The sequence below is a fragment of the Eubalaena glacialis genome, chromosome 1 (genome assembly GCF_028564815.1).
Source record: "Eubalaena glacialis isolate mEubGla1 chromosome 1, mEubGla1.1.hap2.+ XY, whole genome shotgun sequence".
NCBI lineage: Eukaryota > Metazoa > Chordata > Mammalia > Artiodactyla > Balaenidae > Eubalaena > Eubalaena glacialis.
The window spans coordinates 196,403,605-196,419,136 of record NC_083716.1 but is presented as its reverse complement, the minus strand read 5'-3'; the positions used below and the strand labels follow the sequence as shown (position 1 = coordinate 196,419,136).

The 15,532-nt window shown below is 40.2% G+C and overlaps 1 long non-coding RNA gene across 1 annotated transcript in view; it reads left to right on the top strand.

Moving 5' to 3' along the window:
- Window positions 1-15,532, top strand: part of LOC133088088 (uncharacterized) — a 60,394-nt gene that overhangs the window by 18,986 nt on the left and 25,876 nt on the right. Inside the window, exon 2 of the long non-coding RNA XR_009700490.1 lies at window positions 5,446-5,559. This is a non-coding gene — a long non-coding RNA (uncharacterized LOC133088088). The remainder of the gene's footprint in view (window positions 1-5,445; window positions 5,560-15,532) is intronic.

Below are 15,532 nucleotides of genomic sequence, written 5' to 3'. Positions count from 1 at the left end.
AGAGTCAGCACTGGTAACTAATGGAGATGAAGGAAATAAAACCAGGGAAGATGTTGAAATTTTTTTAAAAGAACTTGTAAAGGAAAAACAATGAAGTAAGTATTGATGTAATATGAATATGTTATTACTTGTTAAAATGCCAAAAATACTGCAGATATAAATAACCTTTTAAAATTTAGTGAGAAACATGAACAGTTGCAGAAATTCTCTCGCCAGAGGAGTTTGGAAATCTTCAAAGCTTAATATCCTTTTGTGAATGGTCAGTCAGAGTGATTAGGAATGAAAGAAATCTGGAAAAATAAAAGCACATTAGCAATACAACAGATATATTCCTGGGAGGGGTTGTTATGATAAATTTAACTTCAACTGTAGTGCTTCACAGTCAAAGAAAATCTTATAAAACAAAATACTGTAGATGTGTGTTTATTTTGTTCAATAACAAATGAACTGCAACATCAGGGGAGCAGCTGGTGGGCTGCTCCCCCAAAATACTGTAGATGTGTGTGTTTATTCAAAAGATATTTTTTGAGCACATGCTATGTTCCAGGCGCTGTGCTAAGCATAGGGAATATACTGGTAAATAAGTTGGATGCTGTCCCTACACACATATCCCTGCCTAAGCTTTGAGTTGATCAGAGAAAATATCATAATCACCAAATCAAATAGCTGCATGGGACCTAAGAGATCAGTTAGTCCAAACTTTTATTTTACACAGGAAACTGAGGCCTAAAATATTGTATAAGTGAAACTGACTGTGCTCTTGGCCTCTCTATTTTTGCTCTCGAAACGAAGCATTTCTTGTCCTATAGGTCCTTCTCAAATCTCCGAATTGTATGCCATGTAACAAATGTAGACATTAATCTATTTCTATTATAGACTTTCAATATTCCTATGCTTTTCTGGAAATGAAACAGGAAATCAAATTTTAAAAAAAAACCCCAAAGTCCAATTTTCAATATCTAATCCAGTTTTTTCAGGAAGTGTTAGCCATGAGATTTCCATTGCCATCAAAAACAGTCATGTCGTGTGATACTGACCATCTGTTTAGGAAATGGCAGATACGCTTGGAAAATCCAGAGTAATAAGAACTCAAAACCATCATTGGTTAAAGAGGTTATCAGTCCAAGAAGATGCCACTTCGGTCGGATGCGGATGAAGCATTATTAGATGGACCATCTGGATTTCACGCCTACCTGTGCTCTAGACTTGTTGTGATAACTGTGTGTCCCTTGGTTGTCTAACCTGCAGTTGTACTGCACTGTTAGCACAATGCTTGCCACCCACAAGGATGTTGTGACAATTGTTCAGGTAAATGCTATAAAGCAGTCTGAGCAATTCAAAAGAAGGGCGCTGCATAACCACCCAAAATCATTATACAGGTACAGCTCTTTTTTTATATTTATGTAGTCTTAATACAGTAATGTAAAAGATTCCTCAAGATATGTTTGAATGTCTATGTGTGTTTCATTCCATTTGTTATTCATTCTAACTTTTAAATTACTATTATTAACCTGGCACTAAACGGAACCTATTCGCTAGAGCCCCGCCTCCCCCACCTGTTAATCTATAACATAATGAATTGGGTCGTGATTTCCTGGCTGAATCTGGATCATTTGGCCATGGACTCAGATATGTTGGAAACACATGTTTGAGAATCTATTTGGCTGGATGACTTGGACTGAAGCCTCAACGTAAAAAAAAAAAGGAAAAACACAACTAAATACAAGCTAATAAATCCAAATACCTGACAGCATTGAAGCTGTCAGGGATGATGGTGACCTAACCATCACAGATGAGTTTCTATACAGCCGTCTTTATTTTTCTTACCCTCCCTCCCTCCCTTCCCTCCTTCCATCCTTCCCTTCTCTTTCTTTCTTTTTCTTTCTTTCTTACAATAGGTTTATTGAGATGTAATGCACATACCAAAAAATTTACCCTTTCAAAGTGTGCAATTCAGTGTTTTTAGTATATTCACAGAGTTGTACAATTATCAGCCAAAATTCCACAACATTTTCATCAGCCCCCAAAGAAACCCCATACCCATTAACAGTCACTCCCCAGTGCCCCTCCCCCAACAACTACTAATCAACTTTCTGTCTCTATGGATTTGCCTACTTTGGACATTTTATGTAAATGGAATCATACAATAAGTGGCCTTCAGCGTCTGGCTTCTTTCACCCAGAATAATGCTTTCAAGGTTCATTCATATTCATTCCTTTTTATGGCCAAATAATATTCCATTTATGGATATGCCACATATTGCTTATCTATTCATCAGGACATTTAGGTTATTTCCACTTTTTAGCTACTATGAATAATGCTGTTATGAATATTAGTGTACAAGTTTTTGTGTGAACATATATCGATATTTTTAAGTAGAATTGCTAGATTATATGGTAACTCTATGTTTAACTTTTTGAGGAACTAAAACTGCCTTCCAAAGTGACTGCATCATTTTACATTCCCACCAACAAATAATAAGGGTTGAAATTTCTCCACATCCTTGTTGGCACTTGTTATTGTCCAAATTTTTGCTTATAGCCATCTTGGAGGGTGTGAAGTGGTTTCTCGTTATGATTTTGATTTGCATTTCCTTAATGACTAATAACGTTGAGAATCTTTTCATGCATTTGTTGGTCATTTGTAAATCTTCTTTGAAGAAATATCTAAGTCCTTTGCCTATTTTTAATTGGGTTATTTCTTTTTTATTGTTAAATTTTAAGAATTCTTTGTATATTCTGGTACAAGTCCCATAACAGATAAGTGACTTACAAATATTTTGTCCCATTCTGTGTGTTGTCTTTTCACTCTCTTGAAATGAAGCACAAAATTTTTAATTTTGATGATGTCCAATTTACCTTCTTTTGTTGTTGCTTGTGCTTTTGGTGTCATATTTAAGAAACCATTCCTAATCCAAGGTCACAAAGATTTATTCCTATATTTTCTTCTAAGAGTTTTGTAATTTTAACGTTTATATTTAGGTCTGATTCATTTTGCGGTAATTATTTTATATGATGCAAGGTCAGAATCCAACTTCATTCTTTTGTGTGTAGATATCTAGTTGTTCCCTTGAATTGTCTTGGTTAGCCTCCTCGTAGAAGATCAGTTGACCATAAATATGAGGGTTTGTTTTTGGATTCTCAGTTCTGTTCTGTTGATCTGAATGTCTATCCTTATGCCACTACCACCCTGTCTTGATTGCCATAACTTTGTAGTAAGCTTTGAAATGGGGAAGTGTGAGAAAATTTCTGCAAAAAAGCCAGCTGAAATTTTGTTATGTATTATATCAAATCTGTAGATCAATTTAAGGAGTACCACTACTTTAACAATATTAAGTCTTCCAATCCATGAACCTGGCGTGTCATTTCCATTTATTTAGATCTTCTTTAATTTCTTCCAATGATGTTTTAAGAGTTTTCAGTGTGCAAATCTTTTATTTATTTTGCTCAATTTATTCCTATTTTTATTCTTTTTTGATGTTACTGTAAGTGAAATTGTTTTCTTAGTTTCGCTTTCACCTTGTTCATTGCTAGCGTATAGAAATATACTGACATTTGTATGTTGATCTTGTATCCTGCAACCTTAGACGTTGTTTGTTAGTTTTAGCATTTTTTTAGTAAATTCCTTAGGATTTTCTATATACAAGAGCATGTCATCTACAAATAGAGATAATTTAACTTTTTTCTTTCCTATTTAGATGCCTTCTATTTCTTTTTCTTGCCTAGTTTCCCTGTCTAGAGCCTCTAGTACAGTATTGAACAGAAGTGGCAAGAATGGATATCCTTGTCTGTTTCCTGATCTTAGGGGGAAAGCATCTGGTCTTTCACTATCATGTATGATCTAAGTTGTGGACTTTTTGTAGATGACCTTTATCAGGTTCAGGAAGTTCCCTGTGTAGCTCTCTTTAAATGCCATTGATGGGCAGGGCTGAATTGTTCAAACTAATGAGATCTAAAAGTTCATTTGGGACTTTATGTTCTTTTCAATGTTGTAATAAGATATGGAAACAATGCCCACTAGAGCCAGATTATCTATTTTTTTTCTGGAAAAGGCTGCATGTTGCAGAAGGAACTTTTCTGTATTTCTCTTTTCCTATTCCCCAAGCATTCTTCCTTATCTCCTACCACATGAGAGCAAACAACTGATTGTGGCAGGTAAATATAATAGCTTCTCTCCATACTCTCCTTATGCTTGTAGGATGCAGTATATTTGTACACAAATTTCAATAGCACATATTCTATGGATGATATATAAAATAAGCTGCAGGAAGTCAGTAAAGGTGTCAACTCCAGAAAACCATCTCAACAGACTTCTAAGAAGACAAGACATTATCAAATCCAATTTAAATTTTAGTTCTCGGGGGATCTGGCAAATTAGGACTTGCTCTGCATCCTGGAAAAAGAATTGCTGATTTGATGGTGATTGTGACAATGATAAAGATGATGATGATGCAGCCTCATCAGTTTACTGTATAAGAACTACCAGGTGCTAAGTGGTACCTTTAAGAGGCGGAAGTCAAAGAGCCAATACAGGACTGGCCACCCAGGTGAAAACAATCCCAGCCAGGGAGGACACAGTATGGCAGAATTAATTGAATGGCTTTGGTTCTATTCTCTAACTTCTATTCTCAATTTTCCAACTTCCTATTGCAATTAGACTGCCATTTTCCCTAGTGGCCAGTATTCATCTCTCACTCTCAACTTTTAGCACTTTGCCTTTTGCTCTGTGTAGTGTCTAGGGACAATAAGTACTGCCCTTGGCTGCCCCATGAACCTCTCCCTTAAATGGCAGAATAGAAACACTGCATGTCTCTTGTGTCTGGAACTGATCCTGCAGGCACCCCAGGTTTGACTTTGCTTAGCCTTGCATTATTTATGTATGACAATTAGAATCTGAAAAGCAAACCGTAACATTAAAAAAAAAATCTTTAAAGTCCACATCATGTGCTTTCAGAGCCAAGTAACAAATGTGTAGTACTCTAAGTCTTAATAGCAAGACCAATTCTGCTCTTTGAATTGAGAGCCAGCTTCGCGACCTCTGATAGAAGAGAGATTATTCTTTGCTTATTTCCATTCTTTTTTTTAGCATTCTCATGCATTTTATTTATTTTATTTATTTATTATTTTATTGGATTATAGTTGATTTATGATGTTGTGTTATGCCTATTTCCATTCTGCCAACTCCCAACATTTTAGGCAAGAATTGTCAGGATAAAAAGAACTTTAAAAGAACAGAGAATCTTCCTTTGCTTTCAGATGAAACTACAGCCCAATCACAGAGTAAGTTAGAAGTTAGGTAATTGGGAATTATTTCTTCTGCATAAGGTTGACATCATTTATCCCTATCTAATAACTTCTGCTTGGTGGAAGGGAAGGAAGAAGGAATGATGGAAGAAAAAGGGGTTGGGATATATGAAAACTCACAACAGTACTGTACCTTTTTCAGGTCTCAGTGAAGGAGTTTGGGTGTTTCTCATGAAGTGCCATTGATCCCTATGAGAAATATGTTTGTAGTGCTCCATGCCTGCTCGGAGAGTCCAAGAACTGCTAAAAACTGATGGTAAGAACTAAGGAACCACCTAGAACAGCTGGCCAAGGGTGAAGAACTGATAGACAAGAGGAGATGAGATTTGATTTGTAGTTTGGGTCACACTAAGTAAACAGTGAGGCAAAACAGTGGAAAGGCAGGATTATTTTTGCTAAAGCCTTGATGAGTTATCACACTAAGTTGTGAGCAAAGTGGAGAACAAGCTCAGGTCTTAGGCTCTGACTTAGCTTTATGATGAGACATCATGTCCTCGGAGGCTTCTCATGTGGCCTCACTAAGACTCCCAGGAGAGGGATTTTCCATTCAGCTACTTGGTAATAAAATTTAAATCCTGATTTTCAGGCAGTTAAAAGAAAGGACAAAGCTAATGTCCTCGTAAAAGCCTGAAAAACGGAAACAATTAAGGAAATGATCATGAAACTCTAAGAACCATTTCCAAGATTGAATCATAAAAAATGTAGACTAAAAACTTATTAGCGATAATCATGGTGATGAGGATAAAGAAGACTATACTGCAAGCACAGAAATCGTTCAATTCCCACATGGCTGTCCTAAGAGAAAAGAGACTCTGGCCTAAAGGAAATATCAAAACTTATTTTTTTAAATGTATGATCCTGTTGTTTTTTTCAGAGAATTTGCATTTGGAGGTTTATTCTGAGTAAATTTCCCCAGAGAAACGTTATGCTCTCTTACTCTGAGGATGCAGAGAGTACAGATAGTGTCAGAACAAGAAATGGAAATGACACTCAGAAATTAAATAGGGGCCAAATGGAAATACTGTGCAGGTGAAATGTTTTTCAATCATTAGTGTATTTTCCCAATCTCTCTGATAGGGGTAATTTAGTTTTGGGTGAGAGTGGGGATAGGATGGGTGGGGTGGAGCTGGGGGGAAATTGTGGTACCCTTAGAACCACAGGACTAGAAAGGGAAAGGAAGAATATAAAATCCACCTTTTGTTCCTCCATCTGGATTACCCTAAACAATTTCCAAATAAATAATACCTTCTCAGGAATACTTCTCAGGAAAAAAAAACAGAAAAGGTTACTGAGCCTCCAAATGGAGTCTAACTTCAGATGACATAAAGGCCTTGGGAAGACCCTGGGGTAGTGGACATTAATTAAAACTGAAGTGGAGTGGGTTACCTAAGGACTAGGAATTGAAATGTTCATAAATCCAATTATTCAAATAGTCTAGAAACGATTTTTAGGAAAAAAGTCACAAAATGTATTTACAATGCACAGGTAAGATGGTTAAGGAGAAATTTGTATGAGAAACAAGTCTCAGAGTTTAGAATTAGGAACTCAGCACATGGGTTCTGCATCTGTGAGAGCCAAGGGGGCTGCAGGAGGGATCCAAAAGTACAGTTTCCTTCAACCCAAAAGAGGTTGCACTGCAGTGAACATTTCCTCTGATGTTTTGAGGTTGTGAGCAGATCTCCAAGATAGGTATCTACATGTTATCTTACAGTTTATGAAGTCCCTTATTTGTATGTAAGAGTTCACTGTTCAAATGCAACTTGAGATAGGATTTAATTTTAACACATTTAAGTTTTAACACATTTTACTATACACTGAATTATTGCACTGCATAATAATTAGACATAAATACTAACTTCGTATTTTTCTTCTTCTCATTTTGCCATTTCTTCAGCACGCAAAACTAAGGTCAATGTTTATGTCCCTAATGCCAAGTACAATTTAGCTATCATACTTTTTGGTCCTAACTTTCTCATCATGTACCTGCTTATTTGATTCAGTATCTGCCCCTCGGTACCTGAGTCCATGCTCCTGGCCTGGTATTCTCTGTGCCTAAGTATTTTATCCCAGCATCCCTCTGCCCCATCTACCCATATTCCAGGATTTGGGCAACTGCTTTCTGCTCCCATTCCTGCTCATTGTGTCTTGGGCAATGAAAGGCTTGAGGTGGCAGGAACTCTGGGCCATGACTTAAACTGCAGTCTTCAACAGAAGGGCAACAGTAATGTTTCTATGTTGTGGGTGAGGAAGAGAAGGACCAGGGATGGCAAAGTAGAGGGTGAAGAAGGGAAGGGATGGGGTGGGCCTAGAGAGAATAGGCTGGGGATTCCTGGATACCTTAGACTCCTCTCTAAATTATAATGAAGTGCCAGTGGCACCCCAGCACCACGAGGCCAAAGCAAGCAAGAGGAGACCTCTTTGCAATGTGGTAGATGATGTGATATGTCACTCAGGTCTCCTTCTAGGAATGAAGGCTTTATTTCTCCAAATGCCAGAAGTGCTGGTAGCCAACAGCCTTCAGCTGTCTGCCTTCTTTAGAACTGCTTGGGCTGAAGAGAGCTGCCTCGCCCTCAGTCACAGCCCCTTCTTGTAGCACCCTTGTGTCCAATGACTGGTCAAAATCAAAGGCCGTTCCCTTCACCCCCAACAAAGAACAGCTCTGAAAGTCCATCTCAGCCTCACTGTGGTGAGGAATGGGGAATTAGTGTTTAGTGGACATAGAGTTTCATTTGGAGATAATGAAAAATTCTGGAGATGGATGGTGATGAAGATGGTTGCACAATAATGTTGAGTGTACTTGATGCCACTAAACTGTACACCTGAAAATGGTTAAAATGATCAATTTTATGTTATGTGTATTTTACCACAATAAGAAATTCATAAATTAATTAAGAAAATACAGGGGTAGGATCAGATGTGCTTTCAGTTTCCCTCCAGTTCTAAAGGTCCATAATTACATTGTTAGCCTTTGCAGCCAAATTTGGGTTGGTGTGATTTCAGGGGCCAGATTATACAGCAGTTCTCAATTTTGGCTGCATACTAGAATCACTTTGGGAGCTTTAAAAAAATGATGCTTCAGTACCCCCATACTGATTTATATGTAATTGTCTAGGGACCCAGGTTTTGGTATTTTTAAAAGCTCCCAGTGATTCCAATATGCAAAACACAGTTGAGATTTACTGGGCTAGAAGAACCCTAACCCACACCTTCCCCACCCACTTGCTCTTACTGCTGAGGATCTGGCCACTTGCTTATCTTTCTAGACTCATCTTTCCAACTCACCCCCTCCTACACATACCCAAGGTACAGCTGAACCAAATGACTTGTCATGTATCCTCTCCCATCAAACCCTGTCTGACTTCTGTCCCTTTGCTCCTGTTTCTTCTGGCAAGATTGCCCTCATCTGACTGATGTCAGCCCCAGTGGACCACTTCTTTGAGCCCTCAGCACCCCTCACTAGGCTGTGCCAGGTACCCTCCTCTAAACTCTGGAAGCGCTTCATGTGTAGACCCTTATATTGCTGCCCTTATCACAGAGGTGGGAAATCCAACTCCCCAGTGCTGGGATCGAGTCTTTCTTCCTGAGTTCCCAGGTGTAAAGAAAGACACTAAGGAAGTTGTCAGTAGATATAGTTGAACAAGTAGGTTTCTTTAATTAGAGATAATTCATCCCACAATTGAATAGCATTTTTTGAAGTAAATGCATTAGGAAAAACTAGCATATCAGTGTAAATAAGGCAGTTTTCATTTAACATTAATTGAGCCATTATTATGTGTCTGGGATTGTGCTAATACTTAGAATTTCTTACTGCATCTCTGTGGCAACCATAGGAGGCAGGTACTATCATCTCCATGTTGTAAATGAGGAACCAATTTCAGGCAGGTTAAGAGCTTGCCCAGGATCCCAGCTAGTGTGTAGCAGAGCTGGGAGTTGCCGTTGGTATACAGGTGATGATTCTAGATCCTTCCTGATTTGGGGAAAGGGACAGAGCAAAAAATGTATGAGGTCACTGGGAATCTAAAATGGGAAGAGAGGAATTTCCCTGGTGGCGCAGTGTTTAAGAATCCGCCTGCCAATGCAGAGGACACGGATTCGATCCCTGGTCCGGGAAGATCCCACATGCTGCGGAGCAACTAAGCCCGTGTGCCACGACTACTGAACCTGCGCTCTAGAGCCCGTGAACCACAACTACTGAGCCCACTCGCCACAACTACTGAAGCCTGCACACCACAGCTACTGAAGCCTGCGTGCCTAGAGCCCGTGCTCCGCAACAAGAGAAGCCACCGCAACGAAAAGCCCATGCACCGCAACGAAGAGTAGCCCCCGCTCGCCGCAACTAGAGAAAGACCATGTGCAGCAACAAAGACCCAACGCAGCCAAAAAAAAAAAATTTTTTTTTTAAATGGGAGTAGAGGCTGTTACTGGTAGGAAAAGGGAACCAAAAAAAGGTGAGGTCGCAGACAGAAAAGACAAATGTTGAAATCTTGCTTATTTTACTCAGGCCTCAGCTTAATTGTGAGTAGGTATTTAAATCACATTCTCAGTCTGGAAGGTAGGTGCTATGGGCCCCTCATTCCTCAGATACACTTCAGTTAAGCTCAGCCCAACAATATTTACTGAGGATCTATCACACGCCAGAAACGGTGCGAGATATCTGCATTCCAAGCACAGATGATACTAGATCTCTGCCCAGAGAGAGTTCTCCGTCTAGTGGGGGCGAGAGGTACACTGTCAGCAGACACCCCAAGTACAAGGGTATGTGTTCTTATCATCAAGGTATGTATCGGCAGCTGTAGAAGTGCAAGAGGACCAAGTATCCCAGAGAAGTTAGGGAGGGCTTTACAGCATTTGAACTTGGGGTTAGTGTGTGAATAGGGGTGGCCATGTGGAAAAAGAAAATGAAAGTTCAGCAGGTGTGAAAGCATGGATTCAAAGGACATAGTAGTTTGGGAATGGGCCAAGGAGTCAGGGTTGTGTTAGGGAATAGGGATGGGAGGAAGACAGGGCCATCTATGCCAGGCTAAGGAATTCTGACCTTATCCTGTGAATTTATAAGCAAGAGAGTGGCATAAATAAATGTGTATTTTAGAAAAAAACGTATTTTGATGGCAACATGGAGGTTTGAAAGAGAGAACAGTTAGAACTCTTACAAAATGAAAAATGAGAGTCCAGGCGTAGGTCTGCACTGTATGTGTATGTATGTATGTGTTTGTGGGAGAAAGAATCTGTAGGACTTGGTGACCAGTTTTTTAAAAAGAGAGTGAGAAAAAGGGAAATGTCAAGGGTCCTAGGTTTCTAGTTTAAGCATCTGAGTTGATTGAATTAAAGACTGGGAACATAGGAGCAGTTTTGAATTCAGTTTTGATCAGGTGGAATGTGAAGTACCCCAGAGACATTCAAGTGAGGGCAGAAATAACATAGGAGGCATGAGGCTGTGATTCAAGATGTCAGGTTAGGGAGGCAGCAGAATAAAAATATCGTCAGTTTTTTTAAAATGAATGCCAGACTGCCAGATGCCATTAAAACACATCTGGGAGTCGACATGGGCTTTGGAGCTGCAAGACTCAAGCTTCTAGACTTGGCCACTTAATGCTGTGATCTTGGGATGTTACCTAGCCTCTGGGACTCTCAAATGTAAAATGGAAACAATATTAACCTATCTTGCAGGGTTGTATTCAGATTAGCAATAAAGTTTGCAAACTCCTAACAATGCTGGTCCAACTGATTTGGCCCATGGTAGTTTTTGTTAAAGTTCATGGATGGAAGGAGTAGGGTTAAATTTGGGAGAGGGGACTGTCCTGTGTTCAAAAGAAAGAAAAAGAGTCCAGGGAAGGGACTATTTGCCTAAAGTGGCTAGGGTACAAGGTGGACTTACCCTCTGTAGAGAAATGGATCATCATCATCCATAGCCCTGTTCAGGTCCCGGAAGTAGGTGTTTGAGGTAGAAAAAGACCACAACCACCTTTTCTATTTGATTCCCTCTAGTCACCCTCAAAGAATTAAAATCAGTGTACTGGGGACTTCCCTGGTGGTGCAGTGGTTAAGAATCTGCCTGCCAACGCAGGGGACACGGGTTTGAGCCCCGGTCCAGGAAGATCCCACATGCCGCAGAGCAACTAAGCCCGTGCGCCACAACCACTGAGCCTGTGCTCTAGCGCCCGCGAGCCACAGCTACTGAGCCCATGTGCCACAACTACTGAAGCCCGCGCGCCTAGAGCCCGTGCTCCACAGCAAGGGAAGCCACCGCAATGAGAAGCCCGCGCTCCGCAACGAAGAGTAGCCCCCGCTCGCCACAGCTAGAGAAAGCCTGCGCGCAGCAACGAAGACCCAACACAGCCCAAAATAAAATAAATAAATAAATTTATTAAAAAAAAAAAAAAAATCAGTGTACTGCTAGGGTTGGTCTTCAGAGTAACCCACCCTTTCCCCAAGAAGGAAAGCAGAAAGGAAGGGAGAGAAGGAAGGAGGCACCTGTAGATGGACAGGAGGACTGTCGCCATCTGCTTATTCATACCTGGCTTTCCTTTCAGAGTGTAACACACTCTTTCATTTTATAATAGAGAAAAAATTCAAATGAAATTCATTAATTCCAAATTATAATCAGTTGATTAATTTACAAGCAAAAATGATTAAAGTGAGGTCCTTTCCTATTTCGATAGGAGGAGGGAATGAAGAGGGTAGGGGAGATTTGAACATGGAAAAGGGAAGGATGGTTGGGAGAGTTGTTTAAAAAGAGAAATTTTTTTAAAAAGGTGAAGAGTGAGGATATAGAAAACATACTTCAGATTTTGCCTACAGTTGGTTTCCAATATTTGACAGACATTAGCTGCGTGTAAGATTTTTGTTGTGTGCAGCTGCCAACAGTTGCAGCTGTGCATCTAGAAATTTGTAGAGCTGTCGTTGTTATAATGTTGTTGACTTTTGTTCTAAAGGAGCTTTGTTCACTGAGAATTCACAGAACTCTCTACCTTCCTAAGAGCCCAGGCTCCCTGGATACCAATGTTTAGTGCAACTCAACACACACTGATGCAGTAAACTCTGTATGTCAGAGACCACACTGGGAGTGAGATAAATAAAGGTAGTTTTTGTCCTCAAGGAGCGTCCAGTGTGGAGAGGAGTAGGGGTAGCAGCCATGGTGGTGGAAGCAGATGAGGGTGGGGGGAGGCAGATGAATAATGGCCACATAAACAGATACGTTTATTAATTCCCCGATGTGACTGGGACCTTGACCCATTTGCAAACATTATGTAATCACTGAAACAAGTCCAGCTAAATTATTCAAAAATCTCTAAATGCCAATTCCATTTAATTTTAAATAACAAGCATCCCTGAGAGGGATGATTTTCAGAACGATGACTAAGGGAAAATATTTTTCCAGCAGGGTTTCTGCACAGGAAAAAATTCATTGCTTCCATCCCCACATCCCACACCCCGCATTCCACACCCCTTGGTGTAAAAATATTTGTATTTAAATAATTTTAAATGTCATGCATTTATAATTAAAAGCAATTCTGTGCTCAGAGGAACAGAAATTACTGACTTTAAATCAATGAGAAAAACCAAATTTTCCTCAAAGGAAAATTTCATGAGATTCAAAGGTAGTGTAGATCAAGCTAATGTGATATAAGCCTATTCGTTGCATATGGTCTCTGGTGTGACCACTGATATAACGGCCCACCTCCAGTGGCAGGAGCGTATAGGACATTCCAGCAAGAACCCTTCATTTCTCCCAAAGGGTCTCTTCTCTCTCCCTTCTCCTTCCCTTCTCCTTCCCATCTTTAAGTACCCAAGGACTGGATTTGCACAGAATGTTTCCTTTTCCTTCAAAACCACACTCCCCTACCCCATACCCTTGGTTGGTGAGATCCTTCTAGTTAAACAGCTCCTGATGCCTGCTCAGCATCCCTTCTGAAACACAACAGCCTCTCTCCCCATTCTCGACCCTAGTCAGGGCATTGCATTCCCTCAGCCACAGTGATTGGTCCAGCAGGGCATGAACTGGAAGATGAGCTTAGCCAAAGCCTTCACCAAGGAAGATGGGGAGGGGTGGGTTCCTGATAACTTTGGGGCACTCCATGGATTCTACTCTGCCTGTCGTGGTTAACTTTATGTGTCAACTTGCTTAAACTGTGGTGCCCAGTTGTTTAGTCAGACACCAGTCTAGGCATTTATGTGAATGTATTTTTTAGATGTGATTAACATTTAAATCAACAGACTTTGGGTAAAGCAGATTACCCTCCATAATGTAGGTAGGCCTCATCCAATCAGCTGAAAGCCTTAAGAACAAAGATAGATTTCCCAAGAAGGAATTCTCCTCAAGACTACAACATAGAAACATTGCTTGAGTTTCCAGACTGCTGCCCTGCAGAATTCAGACTCAAGACTACAACATCAACTCTTACCTCATTTTCCAGCCTGCCAGCCTACCCTAAAAATTACCCTCACAATCACATGAGCAAAGTCCTTAAAGAAATCTCTTCTCTCTGTCTCTCCTTCCCTTCCTCCACCCTTCCCCTACCTTTTCTCTCTCCATTTCTCTGTCTTCTGTTGATTCTGTTTCTCTGGAGAACCCTGACTAATACACTGACTAAGTCATATTTTCACCCTCAAAAAACACAGGGTTTTATTTGTGTGTTTGTTTAAGCCAGCTTGAGTTGTGTTTCCATCACCTGTACTAAGAGTCTTGAACATTCCTGGGTGTAAATGGACAGAATGCCCTATAGGTTAATAGATGAAAGATTCTTCCAGAATTCTGCCTTATTAGTTACTATACAATAAGCTACTTAAGGACTGGGATTGTGTCTGATGCTTTATTCAACTGCCATTGCTTAGAATTCTTGATACATAGTCATGTTAATAAATGTTGGTTGAGCTGAATTATAGAAGGAGGTGACCTGGAGTGCTCAGCTCCTGGAATTGCCCTGGTAGGTGGAGATACAGATCTGCTGACATTTAAGAAGCCCAAGAGTGACCGCAGGTTTTTATCATTTGGTTATGATAACCATAACAAGTAGCTTCAGCAATTATTATTTTCATGGAGTTTCTTAGAAATTGTTGCAGTGTGTTTCCGTTTATGTCCTTACATGTATATGTCTATTATCAATACACATGGGTTTCATTCTAGGTGTTTGGATTGGATGGTGCACATTTCTTAGCCGCATCAAAGCTGCACCCCTCCAGGGAGATTCTAGTCAAGAGCAGGACAGCTCCATCATTGCTACATTGTTGTATTAGTTTGCTTGGCCTGTCTTTTAACAAATTACCACAGACTGAGTGGTTTAAACAACAAAAATCTATTGTCTCATGGTTCTGGAAACTGGAAGTCTGAGATCAAGGTGTCAGCAGGGCCTTAATTCCTCTGAAAACACAGGGAAGGATTGTTCCAAGCCTCTCTTCTGGCTTCTGATAGTTCTTGGCTTATGACAGCATAACTCCAACCTTCATGTGGTATTCTTCTTGTCTGTGTGTATCCATATACAAATTTCCCCTTTTTACAAGAACGCCAGTCGTATTGGATTACAGGCCCACCCTAATCCAGTATGAGCTCATCTTAACTAATTACATCTGCAGTGACCCTATTTCTAAATAAGGTCGTATTCTGAGATACTGGGGGTTAGGACTTCAACATATTTCAACCCATAACAATTGCCTGTACTTCTTCAACTCATTTCTGAGCGGCCTTCATATGAAGGCACTAGAGCTGTGAGTGACAGAAGGACAGGAATGCTGGCTGCCAGAGCTAGGAAACGCATTGCTAAGATTCTGGCCACTTGGTGGCTCCATGATTGCAGCTACACATTCCTACACCAAACAAATAATTTCTATCTAGAAGCAGCAGCCTTATTCCAAAACTAATACTGATCATCTTCCTCTTTACCCTCCTCTAGCAGGCCTCCTTTCCTTCTCCAATATCTTCTAGTTGGTTTTCAACCTACTTCTTCTCCCTTCTTGAAAAGAATAACCAAGAAACAAGAATTAGAAACAACATAAAAAGAAAAGAATGAGAGGAAGAGCAAGAGAGGTTTTAAAAATAACACTGTTAAAGATAGCAAATGTACTGTTTTCTGTGACGTATAGAGCTGAGGTTGGAAAGCTTCGAAAAGTCATTTTCTGAGGTTCTAGGTGCTTTGTACCACTCAGACTAGCTAGAGATGTAGGAGGTGACAGATGTAGAAGCAGCAAGGATGGCGCTCGGCAGTGGAAGTAGAAGAGTGTGAGGCCATTGTGCT